This window comes from Papaver somniferum, chromosome 10 (assembly GCF_003573695.1).
Source record: "Papaver somniferum cultivar HN1 chromosome 10, ASM357369v1, whole genome shotgun sequence".
Lineage (NCBI taxonomy): Eukaryota > Viridiplantae > Streptophyta > Magnoliopsida > Ranunculales > Papaveraceae > Papaver > Papaver somniferum.
The window spans coordinates 54,564,833-54,582,467 of record NC_039367.1 but is presented as its reverse complement, the minus strand read 5'-3'; the positions used below and the strand labels follow the sequence as shown (position 1 = coordinate 54,582,467).

Here is a 17,635-nt window from a genome sequence, read left to right as displayed (position 1 = left end):
TCGTCAACTTCTTGAATCCACAATGTCTTGATTTCTTTGGCACTTTCAACTCCTTGAACTCTTCGTAGCTCCAAGTTGCAATGAATCTGAATGTGTTCAACTCAGCATCGTTGTTGTTGAAAAACCGATTTCATAGCGATAACAACTTGAAAACAAATATTCTCAATCATCGTTATATAGAAACATAGTGTTATTCCTTCTCCAAAGTTTAATTGTATCCCAACTCTAAAGTAATACTACGGTGATATGTTTCTCCCCCTTAATCAATACTTACATTTTTTGCATAATAGGTAAAACCCATAGATTATTGATTCACTTCCCCCTTACATAATGATCCGTAAACCATATGTATGTATTATATATGAAGCCACTAAATAATTATCCCCCCTTTTTTCAATAAAATTAACAAAAGTACGAAAATCGCGGGATCGTAATGAGTACAACCAAAAGATATGTCAAATTTTAAGAAAGTTTTGAGATTGCACATGAAAAAACGGGGGTCTAACAACCACACCCAATATTTCATTTAGGAAATCTATATGGACAAACTCCAATATATTCCCAAGAGAATCAACTAGACAGTCAGATTCAATCAAGAAAAATACATCCAAGAGTTATATCTCTGTTTCTCAATGTAATCAGCAAATCAAACAGATAGAAATCCGCGAGCCTGATTATTATGATAAACAACTTGAACGGCACCAAAGAACAATGTTCAAGTGCCAATAAATGTATATCAACAACCAAAGGTTGGATTATCTAATTGATTGAACTACAGACAATTTGTGATATTTCAATTATATAGAAAATATAATACGGAAAAGAAATAACACATACACCAGCAATTTTGTTAACGAGGAAACCGTAAATGCAGAAAAACCCCGGGACCTGGTCCAGATTTGAACACCACATTGTATAAAGACGCTACAGACTCTATCCTACTACAAGTTAACTTAGGTCTGTAATGTGGTTGAGCCCTAACCAATCTCACACTGATTAAGGTACAATTGCGTTTCTTACGCTTATGAATCCCATTAGGACTCTACGCACTTGATTCCCTTAGCTGATCTCACCCACAACTAAGAGTTGCTACGACCCAAAGTCGAAGATTTGATAAACAAATTAGTCTCACACAGAAAAATATATTGAATAGATAAATTTGTCTTCCAAATAAATACCTACGAGTTTTGTTTCGTCTTTTGATAAATCAAGGTGAACAGGAACTAATTGATACACCAGACTTATATTCCCGAAAAACATCCTAGTAATATCAATCACCTCACAATGATCTTAACCGTATGGAAGCGGAACAAGATATTGTGGAATCACAAACGATGAGACAAACATGCTTGTGACTATTTTTTATCTTACCTATCGGAGATTGAATCTCGAGCAAATCTTAGAGAAAATAGTACTAAATACGATAGAACAAAGTAGGATTAGAACACACAACTACAGAGAAAATAGTTGGGTCTGGCTTCAAAATACCTATGAAGTCTTTTAGTCGTTAACCTATAATGGCTTTAGAAAAACCTAGGTTAAAGGATAATCGACTCTAGTCGCAACTAGTATCACACATGAGGTGTGGGGAATAGGTTTCCCAGTTGCTAGAGTTGTCCTTTATATAGTCTTCAAATCAGGGTTTGCAATCAATGTTACCTTGGTAACAAAGCATTCAATATTCACTGTTTGATGAAAACCTAATTAGATTCAAGCTAATATCTTTAAACCGTTAGATCGAACTTAGCTTGTTGTACACAAATGAAATGTGACTTCATTTAGACATGGGTAACCGTACCTAAACGTGTACACCTTGTTGGCTCAACAATAATTAACGAAGTTAGCCATATGAACATTTTCATATCAACCTTGTTCATCTTAATCACAACTAGTTCAAATGACTCAAATGAAACTAGTTATAGAGTTGTTGAGTTGTTTATATTTTCATAGAAGTATACAAGACACAATAAAAGCAAAATCGATTTTGATTCACTCGAATCAATTCATGAACATTATATCCACGGTTCGCAAAAGATTGCGTTCATTATTATATAAATGTATTTGTTCATGAACAAACCTGATTTTAGAACTTAACCCACTCAAGTATGCAAATGGGTACGCATACCTAAGTAGCCAGACTTTGTTAGGATTCGCCAGTATGCGAATGGGTACGCATATTGTCGTACACGTCCAAACTCAGTTGAATTGTCGGACTTGAACTGCTAAGCCGGTAGCATACGTGTATGCATACAAAGTTCTCATACTTCAACTATCAAACCAGTACGCATACGGGTATGCATACTATGGTTCCCGGACTTGGAATAACTTGCAACAGTTAGCATACAAGTACGCATATTATGTTATATCCAATCAATGGTTAATTTTTCTAGACCCCGCTTTTCAAGCTATATACACTAGCCTACTACCAATTAACTTCATATTGAAATTTAGTTGAGCCCTAAAAGTTATCCCACTGATTAAACATATAATCACACTCTTTACGCCTCTTGAATCCAGTAGGACTCCGCGCAATTGATTCCCATAGCTGACGTCACACCAACTAAGAGTTGTTTCAACTCAATTGAAGACTTTAAACCAAATATGCCTCCAACATATTAAGCCTATATATGATTTCATTTTATAATCGAATAGTTTTATCAAAGTTGTGGAAATCAATAGCAATAGATAAAGTCTAGCTAACCTCAAAATCCGGACTTATGCAACCCGAAGTGCATCCTAGATTATTATTCACCTCACAAGTATAAAACATGTGGCATCAACAAAGTTTGAGACGAATATAACTTTGATGATTTTTATATATCTTGTTCAAGTGATAAACCAACAATCGAAGATCAGGATACACGAGTTATCAATGAAAGATAACTGGAACTGGCTTCAAGAATCCCTATTGAGTACGTTGTAGTCGTTAAACCCTAAAAGGGTTAGAAAGTGGACGGCTCTAGATAAAACTAGGACACGCCAAAAAGTAGTATCGGGATTCAAATATCCAAGTTGCTTGAAGTTCCCCTTTTATAGACATTCAAAGCATATGTTGCTTTAGGTTTAAGCTAAGATAGATTTGGAACCAAGCAAACAATATCTACCGTTAGATGGATATTTGAATCTGATTATCATAAACAAGATATATACTTTGGTTATCAGAAACCGTAACTGAACCGTGTACAAAGACTATGTTCAACATGGTTAGACGAAACTAGCCGGTATGAACTTAAAAGTTTAATCTTCATTTTCATGAACACATAAGGCATTAACTCTGAGTCACAAACATGTGACCAAATAAGTCTAGTATTTTTAGAGAATTAATCATACTAATTATCTCGTATAAATAATTTGAACGCACTTGAAAATATAATCGACATTGTAAGTATGTGTACACGGTACAAATATCATTGTTGTTCGTGAATGGTTCAACCACAGTATGTGTACCGGTTTGTAAATTTTATCCAAACTAAGTTCCGGAGTTAACATAACTTTTTAGGTTTGCGTACGGTTTGGAAACCTTAAAACTGTGACCGGTTTCGGAGTTCACAGAACAAAATCGGTTTGCGTACCGGTTTGGATAAACAACCGAGTTCGGGAACACTAAATTTTTTTAGTTTGGGTACCGGTTTTCCCGGTTCCGTAACCACAGCTCCAAAATGGTTTGCATACGAGTATGCATACCGACCCGGTTCACGAGTTAAACAGATTTTCCATATGATATACATAAGAATATGCATACCACAAATCTATAAGTCGATACATAGCTACTCCGCTACGTGTACGAGTACATGTAATGCAGGTTCAGACATATAACAATTTTCCCAGTTTATAAGACTACTAACACTGTTTTGTACCCAAATCTATAGTAGTTTTATATTTCTCTCTAATATTGATTCGAAACATTCCCGAATAACATGAATGACACATATCACTGTTCCAGGCTATTTTCAAACGATAAACTTGAATCATGATTTTGATTCCGAACAATATATTTCCTTTATCGAAATTCATCAAGTATGAACAAATGTTCATTAAACCTAGTCATTATATTTCGAGAATTAATTATTAAGATAAACTTGACTCGAAATTCTTGTATATGCATAATAGTCTAATTCGTTATGCAACATCATCTCAACGATAAAAAAAATGAATATAACTTGAGATATAGGTGGTCCAATCTTCACTTACCTTTTGTTAATTAAGTTATCCAAAGGTTGCGATTGATCTTCGCCTTCAAACGGTACAACGCAATGATGACTGTCGTGATCCACTGTTTCTCAACTACATTCCTATCCTAGTCCGATCTTAATTAATTTTAGACTAAATCAAGATATATTTTTGACAACTAAATTTGACAACAAGCTTGAGATAGCAACACTTGTGAGTTCGACCGAGCAATGCTCTAACAACAGCTACGGTCCAAAAATGATTTACTATAGGATCAATATCAAGTGATTGGGATTAATGTAATAGTGTTATTTACATTATCATAATAAAACAATTATAATGCAGAGGTAAAGTAAATGACACAACAAGATTTTGTTAACGAGGAAACCACAATTGCAGAAAAACCCCGTGACCTAGTTCAGTTTTGAATACTCTCAGAATTAAGCTGTTATACAAAGAACAAAGCCAACTTAGTATAGCTGAGACCAAGTAATCTACTCCTATTTACTTAGTTCCCTCAGTATCCATGCGCATATAACCATCTGGCCAACACACATGAATCCCAAGACATAAATCACTATCTTGAGTTGCTTTACCGATGTAAGGTCTAAAACACTCAACTAATTTTGATCGGAAAAAAATGAATATAAATTGAGATATATGTGGTATAATCTTCACTTAACTTTTGTTAATGAAGTTCTCCAAAGGCTGTGATTGATCTTCACCTTCAAACGGTACAACGGAATGATGACTGTCGTGATCCACTGTTTCTCAACTACGTTTATATCCTAGTCTGAGACTTAATTAATTGTAGACTAAACCAAGATATAGTTTTGACAATTAAATTACACAACAAGCTTGAGATAGCAACACTTGTAAGTTCGACCGAGAAATGCTCTAACAACAGTTACGGTCCAAAAATGATTTACTATAGGATCAATATCAAGTGACTGGGATTAACATAAAACTGTTATTTACATTATCATAATAAAACAATTATAATGCAAAGGTAAAGTAAATGAGACAACAAGATTTTTTTAACGAGGAAACCACAATTGCAGAAAAACCCCCGAGACCTAGTCCAGTTTTGAATACTCTCAGAATTAAGCCGCTATATAAAGAACAAAGCCAACTTTGTATAGCTGAGACCAAGTAATTTACCCCTAGTTACTTAGTTCCCTCAGTATCCATGCGCCTATAACCATCTGGAAACACACGTGAATCCCAAGACATAAATCACTATCTTGAGTTGCTTTACCAATATAAATCTTAAACACTCAACTCCTTTTGATCGACTTCCAACTAGTAAAGGAACAAAGTTGTTTGGTAACTACTCTAATAATCTTACATGAAATGATTTGTTGAGTTTTGAAAAAGGCTCTTCCGTTTAACTAGTAAACTCCTTTGTCGGGTAAGATATATCCAAATCCAAAAATCAGATTCAAATTCACAACGATCAGTCTCAAATATTGCAGAATACCACCAAATGATAGTTGTCGATCTAAACAACTATATAATCAGATTTATCAAAGATAAATTAGATCTAAGTTGAATCTCAGTCGATCAAGATGTGTGCACAAATATTACGAGATACGAAAACCAATCAAAAAAATCTTTTTGTCTTCAATTCCTCCACCAAGTGCCACAATTGAGATTCTAGTTTGCATAAAATCATCTATTTATAATGATGAACAAGGCTAGGTAGCTTAAAATCAAAGCTGAGTTCGTGAACTAGTTTCCATGTTTATGAATTACTTTGACACCAAGTAAGCTCAACTTCTCAATATAGATTGATCGTGTAAGCATGTGAGAAGTTTGTCTTGAATTATAAAGAAGATTATGCACCAACGTATTTATCGATATAGATTATGTGTACCAAATGGTTAGCTTAAGAAAAATGGGGTAATTTTGGATGAACCATCAAGCAATCATAGAGTTTCACAATTCTCAAAGACTAAATCAGTTTGTGAACTGTCCAAAACAGCTTGTGAACAAATTTTCATCATGGAGTTCAGGAACTTTTCGTAGCTATAAGTTCGCGCACTGTCTAAATCGGTTCATGTACTCAAGTTACAAAGAATGTCCAAAAACCTCATAAAAATCAACCAGTTCGAAAAATGACCACGTCAGTCGTGTACCTGACGATTCAAAAGTGTCCAGGGTCATCTCAAAACCAACCAGTCCGTAGCTGGCCAAATCCATATGTATACTTTAATTAATAAGGAATTTATTTATCAAGTATATTATTAATATTCTCCAAGTTTGTGTACTGGAAAAATCAAATCATAAAAACAACTTGCTTTCTCTTATGATCTTCTTACGCAATATGTTGAACAATAAATTGTTCTCAACCTATTATGCGATAATTTCTTTAAAACTGTCATTGCTTGAATTATAATTCGAGATTTATCAAGTGCTAGCTTGAACTAAAAAAAAAAAAAACTTTGCAAGATCCATCATAAGTCATACGACATTGTCTCAGCATATAAAATGGTGGAAAATGTCAGTAAATATGATAGTCAGTCTTTCCATTTTTCAACTGACGAAGTCCTCGTAGATGTCTCTGTTGTTCTTCATTTTTCAATCTTCAAGTTTGATTGGTGAATTTTGTTATCGAACTACCATTTTTTATTCCTAATCTGGGAGTAGCTTCAACAAATTATACTCAAGATATAGTTTTGGTCAACTAAATTTAAGAACAATAATACATACCAAAGCTTGTGAATTCAAACGCGCGATGCTTTAATAATTTCTCTACAAAAATTTGAGATCATATGATCCCATCTTTTGTAAAACAAATTATTTTAAATGAATATATGGGTATGACATAGTACCCTCGTGTAATTGCTTACTAGTTATTATATTGTGTTATCTATATCCAATCCATTATCCATTAAGGCAACTAATCCACTTTGTGGGTGTTTAATGAAATTTATAAAACCGATTGCTTTAAATAAAAATGGAAAAATTAATTGATTTATAAATAGTCTATAACCTTGGTAAAATTCATATTTATCGATTAATATTCACAGATAATTATAATTTTAAAAAATGACTATCTCATAAATTTTATTTAGATAAATTCCAACGTACACGTATTGGTAGTTTAGATGAGTCGGAACTTATTTACTTTTAGTCAACTCGAGCGGGTCAAAATGACAATATTTATTTTTCTTTCTTAAAAATAATTTCAAGCAAATTTTAAAACCTCTGATGGAAAATTAAGTCAAACAAGAGCACGGAAAACACATATAAATTAGGTCAAACCAGAGGACGAAAAACACATATAAAGAATTTATGCACCCCTGACTTTAAGGATCTTTCGATTTTTTTAGAAAATAATTTGACACTTTTCAAACAATAGGCGACGACAACAGGTGAATAAATTATGCCTTCAAGATTCAATGAAGCCCTAACACCATAATCAAATTCAAGGATAGTACATCCTTGACACGACCAAGAACACACTATTTAAAGCTCCTGATGATGCTATTAGACAAAAAGAAAAATACGTTCTGATGAGTATTTCAAAAGAACCAACCACCACAATTATTAGGTGTTTGAGGATGAAAACCGTTTCTGCTGATTTTGGTAATTTTGGATGTGTGGGTGAGAAACGAATCTAAACCCTAAGTAATGTACTACACGGGAGTACTTTTGATTCGAGAGATCAATCTGTACAATCCTGGCCTAAACCAAGAAATGGCCATTTCAGGCTTGCTTCGGTCACAAAGTGAAGGAGAAAGGTTGGTCTTAGGGAAGGAAGCGAAGAAAGTGTTGAAACCAGAATAGTTGATTCTGGAAGTGTGGGCGTTTTGTGACTTGTATCAGAACTGGCTAGCTAGATGAAAAAGCTATCAGATGATTCTGGGTGTTGTATTGTTCTCCTGACCAAAATTTTTGTTTGGTGGAAATAGGTGAGACCTATTTATACAAGTCATAGTGAAACGTACCCTGGTCTCGTAGGAAGTGGAAACGATTGAGTGGTGGAAGAAAAGAGTAACATGTAACAGTCAGACGTTATGCTTCCATGATGAGGGAAGTGAATTCGTGTAACCGCCATTCATTACGCTTCCATGATGAAGGAAATGAATTGTTTACACCATTACTTTTCACCGCCACTAATTATCTCACTTCATGACACTTTCTTGTAACGGGCGCATTGCACGCCGCACGCTGTAAACCGCCAGACCAATACCCTGATGAGCATCCCCCAGTTTATGACATATTTTGATGTCTCGAGTGTTTTCGTGGAAAACATGTAGCACTTTGCTACGTGTGGCAAGTTAAAATCGAGAGGCTTGCCGCAGGTAAATAGCATGTGATGCTAGGATCGTTTTGGCTAGTCGCCTAAGAGTTGCCACAAGTCCATCAGTTCGGTGGCGAACTTGGATGGCTGAGATTGCATCTCATGAATAAGGATGGCCATTGATTATGGCCACATCTTGTTGTATAGTGAAGTGACATCAGCCACATGCTAACGACATGCCAATGGCGTAGCCATAGCATACCGGCATGCCAATGGCGTAGCCGTGGCATATCGGCATGTTAGTTTCCGCGGTATAGTGGTATGCCAGTGATGTTGCGGCATGGCCAAAGCCAAAAATTGGCTCCATGGCCAAAGTTAGGGTTTGGCACCGTGGAAGAATTAGGGTTTGGCGTGGCCAAAACTTGGCGCCGTAGGAAAATTAGGGTTTGGCGTGGCCAAAACTTGGCGTCGTGGAGTCGGACCCACATGTGGCGTGGCAACATTGGCCCTGTTGCCACGCCAATTTGGCTTTGGTAGCAATTTTCCCAAATTAGGATTTGGCATGTCGAAACCCTAATTAGTGCACGTGGCATGCGGCTGCGGCATGACGCTACTTTTGTGCAAATGGCGTTATGGTTATGCCAAAGGAACTATGGCAAGGCCATAGTGTTGAAATGACCACATGAGTAAGAATTGCCGTGGGTGGCTATTTATGGAAGGTTGCCATGAAGTGGCATGTTTGCGAGGTAGCATGTTCCGAAGCTGCCGCGGTAGAGTGGCACGTTGGCATGCCGACCAATATGTTGTTGTGGTAGGGCGTGCTTGGATTGTCAGTTTAGCATGGTAGTGCGGCAGGGTGCGTTTTGCCTTATATGTACAGTGGCAAGTTTAAAGCAACTTGATTGGCCAAAAAAGGGGGCCGGCCAAACATAAGGCGCGACCAAACTTCTGGTGAGAGTGTGGCGGCTTTAGAGAGACCTGATTGGCCGATTAGAAGTGGGTCCGGCAAGCATCATTGGGTCGACCTCATTTAGAATACGCGTGGCGCATTTAGGGCGACCTGGTTGGTCAATGGGAAGTGGGACCGGAAATCTAGGGTGTGGCCACACTTCCAGTGCGTTGTGGAGGATTTTAAAGCGACCTAATTGGTTGAGGGAAATAGGTCCGGTTTAGGATGGGGTGTGGCCAGTGGCGCCAGCTGGCCTAAGAATGACATGTTGGCATACCGACCAATATGTTGTTGTGCTAGGGCGCGTTTGGCTTGTCAGTTTAGCATGGTGGCGCGGCAGGGTGCGTTTGGCCTTTAATGTACGGTGGAAAGTTTAGATCAACTTGATTGGCCACAAAAGGGGGTCGGCCAAACATAAGGCGCGACCACACTTCTGGTGAGAGTATGGCGGCTTTAGCGCGACCTGATTGGCCGATTAGAAGTGGGGCCGACAAGCATCATGGGGCCGACCTCATTCAGAATGCGCGTGGCGCATTTAGGGTGACCTGGTTGGTCAATGAGAAGTGGGTCCGGCAAGCTAGGGCGTGCCCACACTTCCAGTGTGGTGGATTTTAAAGCGACCTGATTGGTCGGGGGAAATAGGGCCGGTTTAGGATGGGGCGTGGCCAGTGGCGCCTGCTGGCCTAAGACATGGCCACACCTCTCTTTGCTGTTGTGGCTCCCTATTTTTCTTATTCTGGGCGAGGTTGCACCTGCCAATCCGTGGCGGATTAATTGCTTAGTTTGTTTAGGCTTGTTTTTGACAAGCAAGGTCTGATATATTGCGCGAGGCGCGAAACCCTAACTTTTGCAAGTTAGTCAGGACGATTGATTGAATTCTATGTGTTGATACGGAGCTCTTTTAAGTTTATTTCCATAGAGCAACATGCTTTTCTGATTGATTGCCTTATGCAAAGATCTTATCCTTGATATTTGGAGATTCGTGCTACTCTGCTGCGAGTGAACATAAATCGTCATGCCATATCAACATTAAGAGTTCAGTCGAAGAACATAGCATAGAATCCATTCAGAAGAACTTATATTAGGTTAATATACGCGAGGCGCCGAAATTTACAGAACATCTGGGATGGTTGCTACATTGCCAGTCTGGATAAATTTCATGTAAGTATATTGAGCGGCTCAATAAATTTGCCAGTGGAGAGATTAGCACACGTCGCTCTGTTTCCTTGCAGAGTGACGTCACATCAGATGTAAGGTTTTACGATTTTAACCCTAAGCTAAAAACCACCATCAAAATTAGGGTTTTCATTCTTACCAGAGATGTCATTTCTAACGACACCTTCAAGAAATAACATTGGCAACTATTGGCAAGAGACGTGTTCATTCAAATCTGAACTAAACTTAAATTGGGGTTTCAAACTAAAACTAATTTTTTTTCTTGGCGACGTTCTCTCACAGTGCTAAGTATCGATGCCCTTCAACCCCCTGTCATAGGGGCAAATGAGATGCATACGTTTTGAAATTATCAACATTTTGACTAAATTTTTGTAGCAAAATCTATAATACAAAACAGGATGGGTATTTTATCTTTGGACGGCCGGATAACATTTTTAGAGACAAACAGATGATCCGACTATCCCAATCTCATCCCAGCTAAAGACATCTAGCGACTGTGGTGTTTGTAACCTCCTTCCATTATGGAGATATTAATAACCCTCTTAATTAGTTCCTCATCAAATAAAGAAATAATTGCACCATTAAAAAACTAAAAAAATAAATGTTTACAACCATAGAAAAGTAAAAAGAAAAATTTAACAAAAAAAAAGGAGAAAAAACTCACACACAATTATTCTTTTTAAAAATACTAAGATAATTTTCATTGTACTCATTGAATAGTTTTCATGATCCTACAAAAAGTAAATAAAAATACATTAGAGTTACAGTGTAGAACAATCATTTTCTATCTAGCATTCATAAGAAATAGGGAAAATTAAGAAAATGAGCATGTGGGGAAATGTAATTAAGAAAATGTCCACGTTTTTTTGGAAATTAAGAAAATGCCCATACCGTTAGAAATTCCGTCTGGACCCATCATTTTTGCAAAAACTCGCTTACTTAGTCAATTTCTCATCGCAGGAGATGATAAAATGATGGGTGCAATTACAAACCTGTCCATAACCTATGAACGGTTCAAGATGTATCTGATGAAGTTGTGACCGTTAGATTTTCTTGAATGGTGGGTGCAATTTCTAGAACCTTACCTTCCCATTTATCCCCTTTCTTCTCCCCAGTTCTCGTCACTTCTAAAAATAGCCGCTCAACTTATTCAACTCTCTCTCCCTCCCTATCTTTCACGTCCTTATTCTTCGTCATCAAAAATTACCCATGCCAGCACCATTAAGATCGTCATCGTCATTTTATGAAATCATTTAGTGAATGTTCTGTTAATTATGTTATTGTTGATTTTTTGTTTGTTTGTTTCCTTGATTTTGAATAAGTTTGCACTAGCAGATCCGTGATTGTCATGGGTTTGAAGAAGATTTCCATTAGAGATTTATGATGGGTTTTTACGGTTTTAACTATGGTTTTAATTGGAACCACATAAACCATAAAAATCCATTGTAGAAAACCCCTAATTGAAAGGTAAAAAGATGAAGAATTTGGGATTTTTATCATGTTCAAATTTCTTTTGCTAATTGATGAAATGGGTAGTTGTAATTTTAAATGAATCGATGATTTTTTGTTATCAATTGATTTGATTAGATGTTTGGATCTGTAATTTGTGAAATTAGGTTTTTTTAAGTAAATATGTTTTGAGAAACAAATTGGTCTTATTGGGTAAATCAGTGCAGATCCTGTTTGGAGGTATTCCATGTGGTCTGGAAGTGGATTTATATGAAGTTCTCGATTGAGAAATGGATACAACAACAAACAATAGCATTGGGGGTTTGCATGAACTGAGTTCCATGGGTTTCTTGAGCTGTCAGAGAAGTGGTGGTGTCTCAATTACCCGCAATGCGATTTGTCGAGAGCTTGTCACTACGTATGATCAAGCCATGGAGATGGTTGTGAATGTTGATGGAAATAATAAATTAATCTTGTACTTGTGCTGTTAATATGCTTACAGGGATAGAGGTTGAGTCGAATTTTCATTTTCAATGAGCAGTTTCTGGTGGCTTATGTTGCAGACATGTGGTTCTAATTGCATTATAGAGAAGCTTGAGAAGTGATTACTGTCGCAGTTGATAGTTGATGCCAGTCATCGAAACCAGCTGAAATAGATTGGGTTGTCGGCGTCCATTGGTTTATTAAAGGTCCACTCATGGGCACTGATAGATTTCAGTTGCTATATTGGTACCGAGTCGTGAGTCGAGTTCATACTGAGTCACTGTTTCTACTCTGACCGATCCAACTGACTCAGGGCTAGAAGGTCTTTTTACATGCCCGACTTAGTGCCACATGTCATGTAACGTTCGTTAGCCGTTTTTTCAAAAAAACGGGACGGAAAAGGTCAAGTCATGGGCATTTTCTTAATTTTCAAAAAAACGTGGGCATTTTCTTAATTACATTTCCCCTCATGGGCATTTTATAATTTCCCCTAAAAATAACTCACCGATAATTTACTCTTACGTCATAGGCCTGATTTTAATTTGAGGAATCGAATAACCCTATTTTCACCAACCTGCAAAATAAAAAAAAAACATTATAATGTAGAAAAATCATTTTCTAGCATATATAACAAGTTTATTTTTGAATGAGACATTTAACCAATCGAAAGATGAACCCTATTTTCATCCATATCATGACTATCTTTTTATCAGATTATTCCTGGGAACATTTGAGCATTCTTAATCAAGATCATAACTATGTTTTCATCGAATTCTAATTTCATGAATATTTTAATCAAGATTTGCAGCACAAAAAAAAAAGAAGGTAAACTCAAACCAAAATAAGAGAAAAAAAAAAAAAATCTTGATCAAGTACAATCAAAGAGAAAACGTTACAAAAAGTTCCATCATAATTGGGGTCAAAATTTATCCCATGCATCGAGTAATTAAAGTCTAAAAAGACTTATTTTGTTATGATATAACCATTGTTAGTAAAGACCCGTGCTCAAAAAAAAAATGTTAAATGAATATCGTACTAAAATAAAGGAAATGTTAAAACTCACATTTCACTTTCTCTTTCTTTTGATTAGACCATAAAAAGATATATATATATATATATATATGGCCGGAAGTAGGGTTGAATTTAATTTATTCACTTACTTTTCTCCTCTATTTATCCTTTTTTGCCCATAAATAAGATAAAACCGTCCATGTTGTAAGGTTTGCATGGACGAAACGGCTACTCCTTTATGATTAACCCATAATAACCCATTAAAAAAGAAAAACGTCAAAAAAATTGAATGTATCACTAGTTACAATTAAACAATGAATAAATAGAGGACCGTATTTCTCATTTTCAACTCATTCAGTTATTTTCAACTCATTCACTCATTCCCAACTTATTTTCTTGGTGATTTTTTTTGCTTTAAGAGTATCAACATGTCAAACATGATTAGTTGTATCCCTACAAAAACCGTTACCCACAACGTATTTGCTTCCTTTTCGAGAATACATGATTGCGTTGAAAACAAACCTGCAGTACTCAGGTTTCTTGTTATGATAGTATGCGGTAATTATTAAAATTATTCTGATACAAAATTATACCTTATCATGCCGTGCCATTACGACACGGATTATTTATAGTGTCTTTACATAAACAAAAATAAAAATATTGAACTGTGTCATCTCATCGGTTGTTGACCTTTCTTTCTGTACATTATTTTTGATGGCACACTTTTGCACATGTGATGTAATCATGTAAGTAAAAACATCCACGGCAATATTTATTTTTATATCTTCATGTGCTTCAAAGTTCAAACAAGATAACCTTCGTTTATTTTTTAATTAATTTTTAAAAACAAATCTTCATTGAGAATACGAACAGACGCTAATCAGAATGTCGGTTATCTTTTCTATTTCTATGTGGGACTCGGAAGTCGTCTCAATGCTACCAAAGAAGAAGAAGAAAAATTAACACATAAATCACGCAGGCATCAATATGTTCACAAACAATGTTCGCACTCTAGGTACAGACTCACACTGATAATACAATTGTATTGATTCCTTGGCTCAAAACCTTCGGGTTTATCATAGCCTCATCCAATAACATCGCGAGGGGCGTTTACGCAGGGGAAGATAAAGAAAACAAAGTATAAAAATAAAACTCATGAAGCGTTAGGCGAATATAAAGTGCTGAAATATAAATAAGACTGGGATTTACGTGGTTCAGCACTAAGGCCTACATCCACGGGGTTGTTGTTTCACTATGTACTTGATGGTTACAGAGATAGTCGAGTGACTTTGGAGTTTACATAGGTCTGTATATTGTAAAGGACAAACTTACACTCACAATCTTTCTCTCTCTTTCTCCCCCTGATTCTTCCCCTCCCCTCACTCTTGGTGGAGAGGGGGTATTTATAGGGTTAGAGTGTGGGACCCATTTCTGAGGACTGTTGGAACCTTATCTTCTTGTACTTTGTGTCCATCACGCGGAGGTCTTCGTTCATTGCTTGATCACGCAGAGTCATCCTCGTTCGTTCCACGGGCTGATCGACACGTACACTGCTCAGAGTGTTTAATGCGGGTAGTTGAGGCGTTGCTCGTGTCAGACAAGTGTCTTCTGCCCCTGTCACGTCCATGTCAGTTCACCTTCTCTCCACCGTTGATCTTAGCTTCTTTTGGGGATGAGATAAAGTAACTCTTCGGGAGTTATTTGGTGCTCCGCAGTACATCGTGTTTTCGGTACATCTTAACTTCTGCCCTTAGATTTGTTCGGGCAAGGATCCGACGTCGACGGGATGGGATTCTTGGCTATGGGTGTGTGTCATCATGTTTTGATGACTTTGTCCGCATGCTCTCCATGTATCTTCCTATATACACGTGTTTGATGATGAAATATGTACACACAATTTGCCCCTTTTCTTCGGGCTTGAGTGTTTAGTGGGAGCATTGAAGAAAACAGTCGTTACATATTCTTCCTCTCTCCTAATAACTTCTCCTAGATACTTGGGCATGTTTCTTATTTGTGCATTAACTGCTCATTTAATGGGCACGTTTCCCATTCCTCCATTAACTTCTCTTTCTTTCGAGTATATTAAGGAGGGGAGAAAAATTAATTTCATTCTCCTTAAAAATTAATTTCATTCTCCCTGTCAGTCTTCATTCTTTGTTCTTCAACCATTAAATTCTCTGTCTTAGCATTTATCACGCTCGTTTCTTCTTTGTTCCTGATTTGCTGTCTTCTTTCGGGATTTCGTTTGTGGTGGTAAGGTTTCTTTTCTTTGTTTCTGTTGTTTTAAGTAGTGTTGATTGTAAATTTTCTGTTGTTAATCGTATCGGAGCCTCCCACTTCTACTGCTGTCGTCCCTTGTTTGTGATGAAGAACATCTTTTGTTGTTGATCGTATCGGAGCCTCCCACTTCTGCTGTTGTCGTCCCTTGTTTGTGATGAAGAACATCTTTTGATGCATGTATGCTAGTTTGCCCCTATTCTTCGTCTCAAGTCAAGGAGGCCATTGTTTTACTTGTATTGATTGGACTTTTAAGTTTAGGGTTTTAGGGTTTTAGGGGATTCAAGCATGTATGCTAGTTTTAGGGTTTCTGTGTTATGTTGAGATGGACTGGTAATTTTGTTGTTGTTTTTTTTTTTTTTTTTTTTTTTTTTTTTTTATCTTTGGTGATGCCCTCATGTTGCTTCTAACTTGTTTTTTTTGTACCTCTTCGCAGCCATGTCTGACCGTCCGCGGCTTCCTTATCAAACTCCGGCTTCCAGTCTACCGAGATCCCCTCCGCGCAGAGAGTCTGATACATATCCGCCTGGGGGAGATCTCTCTAGATCGTCTCAAATGGATCCCCGTGGTATTGAAGTTTCTTCTTCTGGGACGAAGGCCTCTCCTTCTAGGAAAGGGGATCCCTCGAAAAATCCTTCCGGGTCTCGATATGCTGCCGATCGTGCGGTTTCTCGTCCTCGTGATGACTCTAGGTGTACGCAGACACCTCCTCGTGGTGGCGCCTTCGATGTTCCTCCTCTTCGTTCTGTAGTGCCTGTGCAGCACCCTCTGCCGCCGCCTCTAGTACTTTCTTTCAAAGGGAAGAACTCCAAAGGTGGTGTCCCGAGGGATGAATCGTCTAAGAATCCTTCTTTGAAAAGAAGAGCTTCCGAGGCTTTTGTTGGTTCGTCCGATCCCGCGGAAGAGGATGTCGCTGCCCCGGTGATACGCAACGTTTCGGTCAGCAAGAAGAAAGTCACGTTCAATCACATTGACCTTGAAGTTTTCAAGGAAAAGCATGAGCTTCAAGCCTTCGAGGTTCGTTTCTATGCCCCTGAGGATGATATTACTTACGAGCTTATCTCGAAGTATCAGTTTGATGAGTTTCACCTGTTGACTACGGTTGGAGCCTTCGAGGCGGGTCTTATGCTGCCGTTGTACAAGTCTGGTCGTGAAGGTTCTTCCACCAATACTCACAGTCATTCCGTGTCGCAATTATCGGGGAATTATCTCCGTGCACTAAGGGAATGTTATCTGCGGAGTAAGGGGGAGACGATGATGACGTGTTACGTTCCAAATCCCGCTGAGAGGGAATGGTATACTCCTGAAAAATTCAACAACTCCTTTGGTGATTATGTCAATAGTAGGAACCGTAAACCGTGGAGTGTTAGCCTTCGGAACCTCGCTGCTCCTCGGGGCGAAATTCGTCTGTTAAGTGAGGTGAGCGATGCCAAACTGAAGTATGTTCCAGGCACCGAGGGGTCTAGTCAGCGGAAACTTTTTCCCGCGCGTGAAAGGATCAAGCATGACCATGGGCGTACGGTTGGATTCCCGGTCCGCGCGGTTGGCGTCCTTCTGAGAGTAGCAGGCCACGTGAATCTTCTCCTGCTTTTTATGGAGATTTCTATCCCTGGCGTTTAAATTTCGAAGGCATGAACTTTCCTTATGCCCTCGACGTCGTTGAAGGAGACGAGGAGGAAGGTTCTGGTGCTATACTTCCACCGAAGAGTGCCACTACTGCCAAGGTATGGTTATTGCAGATACTGGCCGCGCCCCTCCTTTTTTGAAAATTAAATTGTGTAAAAAAATAACTCTTTTTGTGGAACGTGTGTCGGTTTGCAGGTGTCGAAGAAGAAAAAGATTGGGCCGAAGCAGTCTTCTACCATTGTGAC

At 37.8% G+C, this 17,635-nt stretch overlaps 1 long non-coding RNA gene across 1 annotated transcript; it reads left to right on the top strand.

The window, feature by feature from the left end:
- The first annotated feature begins 11,669 nt into the window (after window positions 1–11,669).
- Window positions 11,670–12,533, top strand: LOC113318928. Its single transcript, XR_003344965.1, has 2 exons — window positions 11,670–12,011; window positions 12,221–12,533. It is a non-coding gene; the product is annotated as an uncharacterized LOC113318928 (long non-coding RNA).
- The last annotated feature ends 5,102 nt before the right edge of the window (window positions 12,534–17,635 follow it).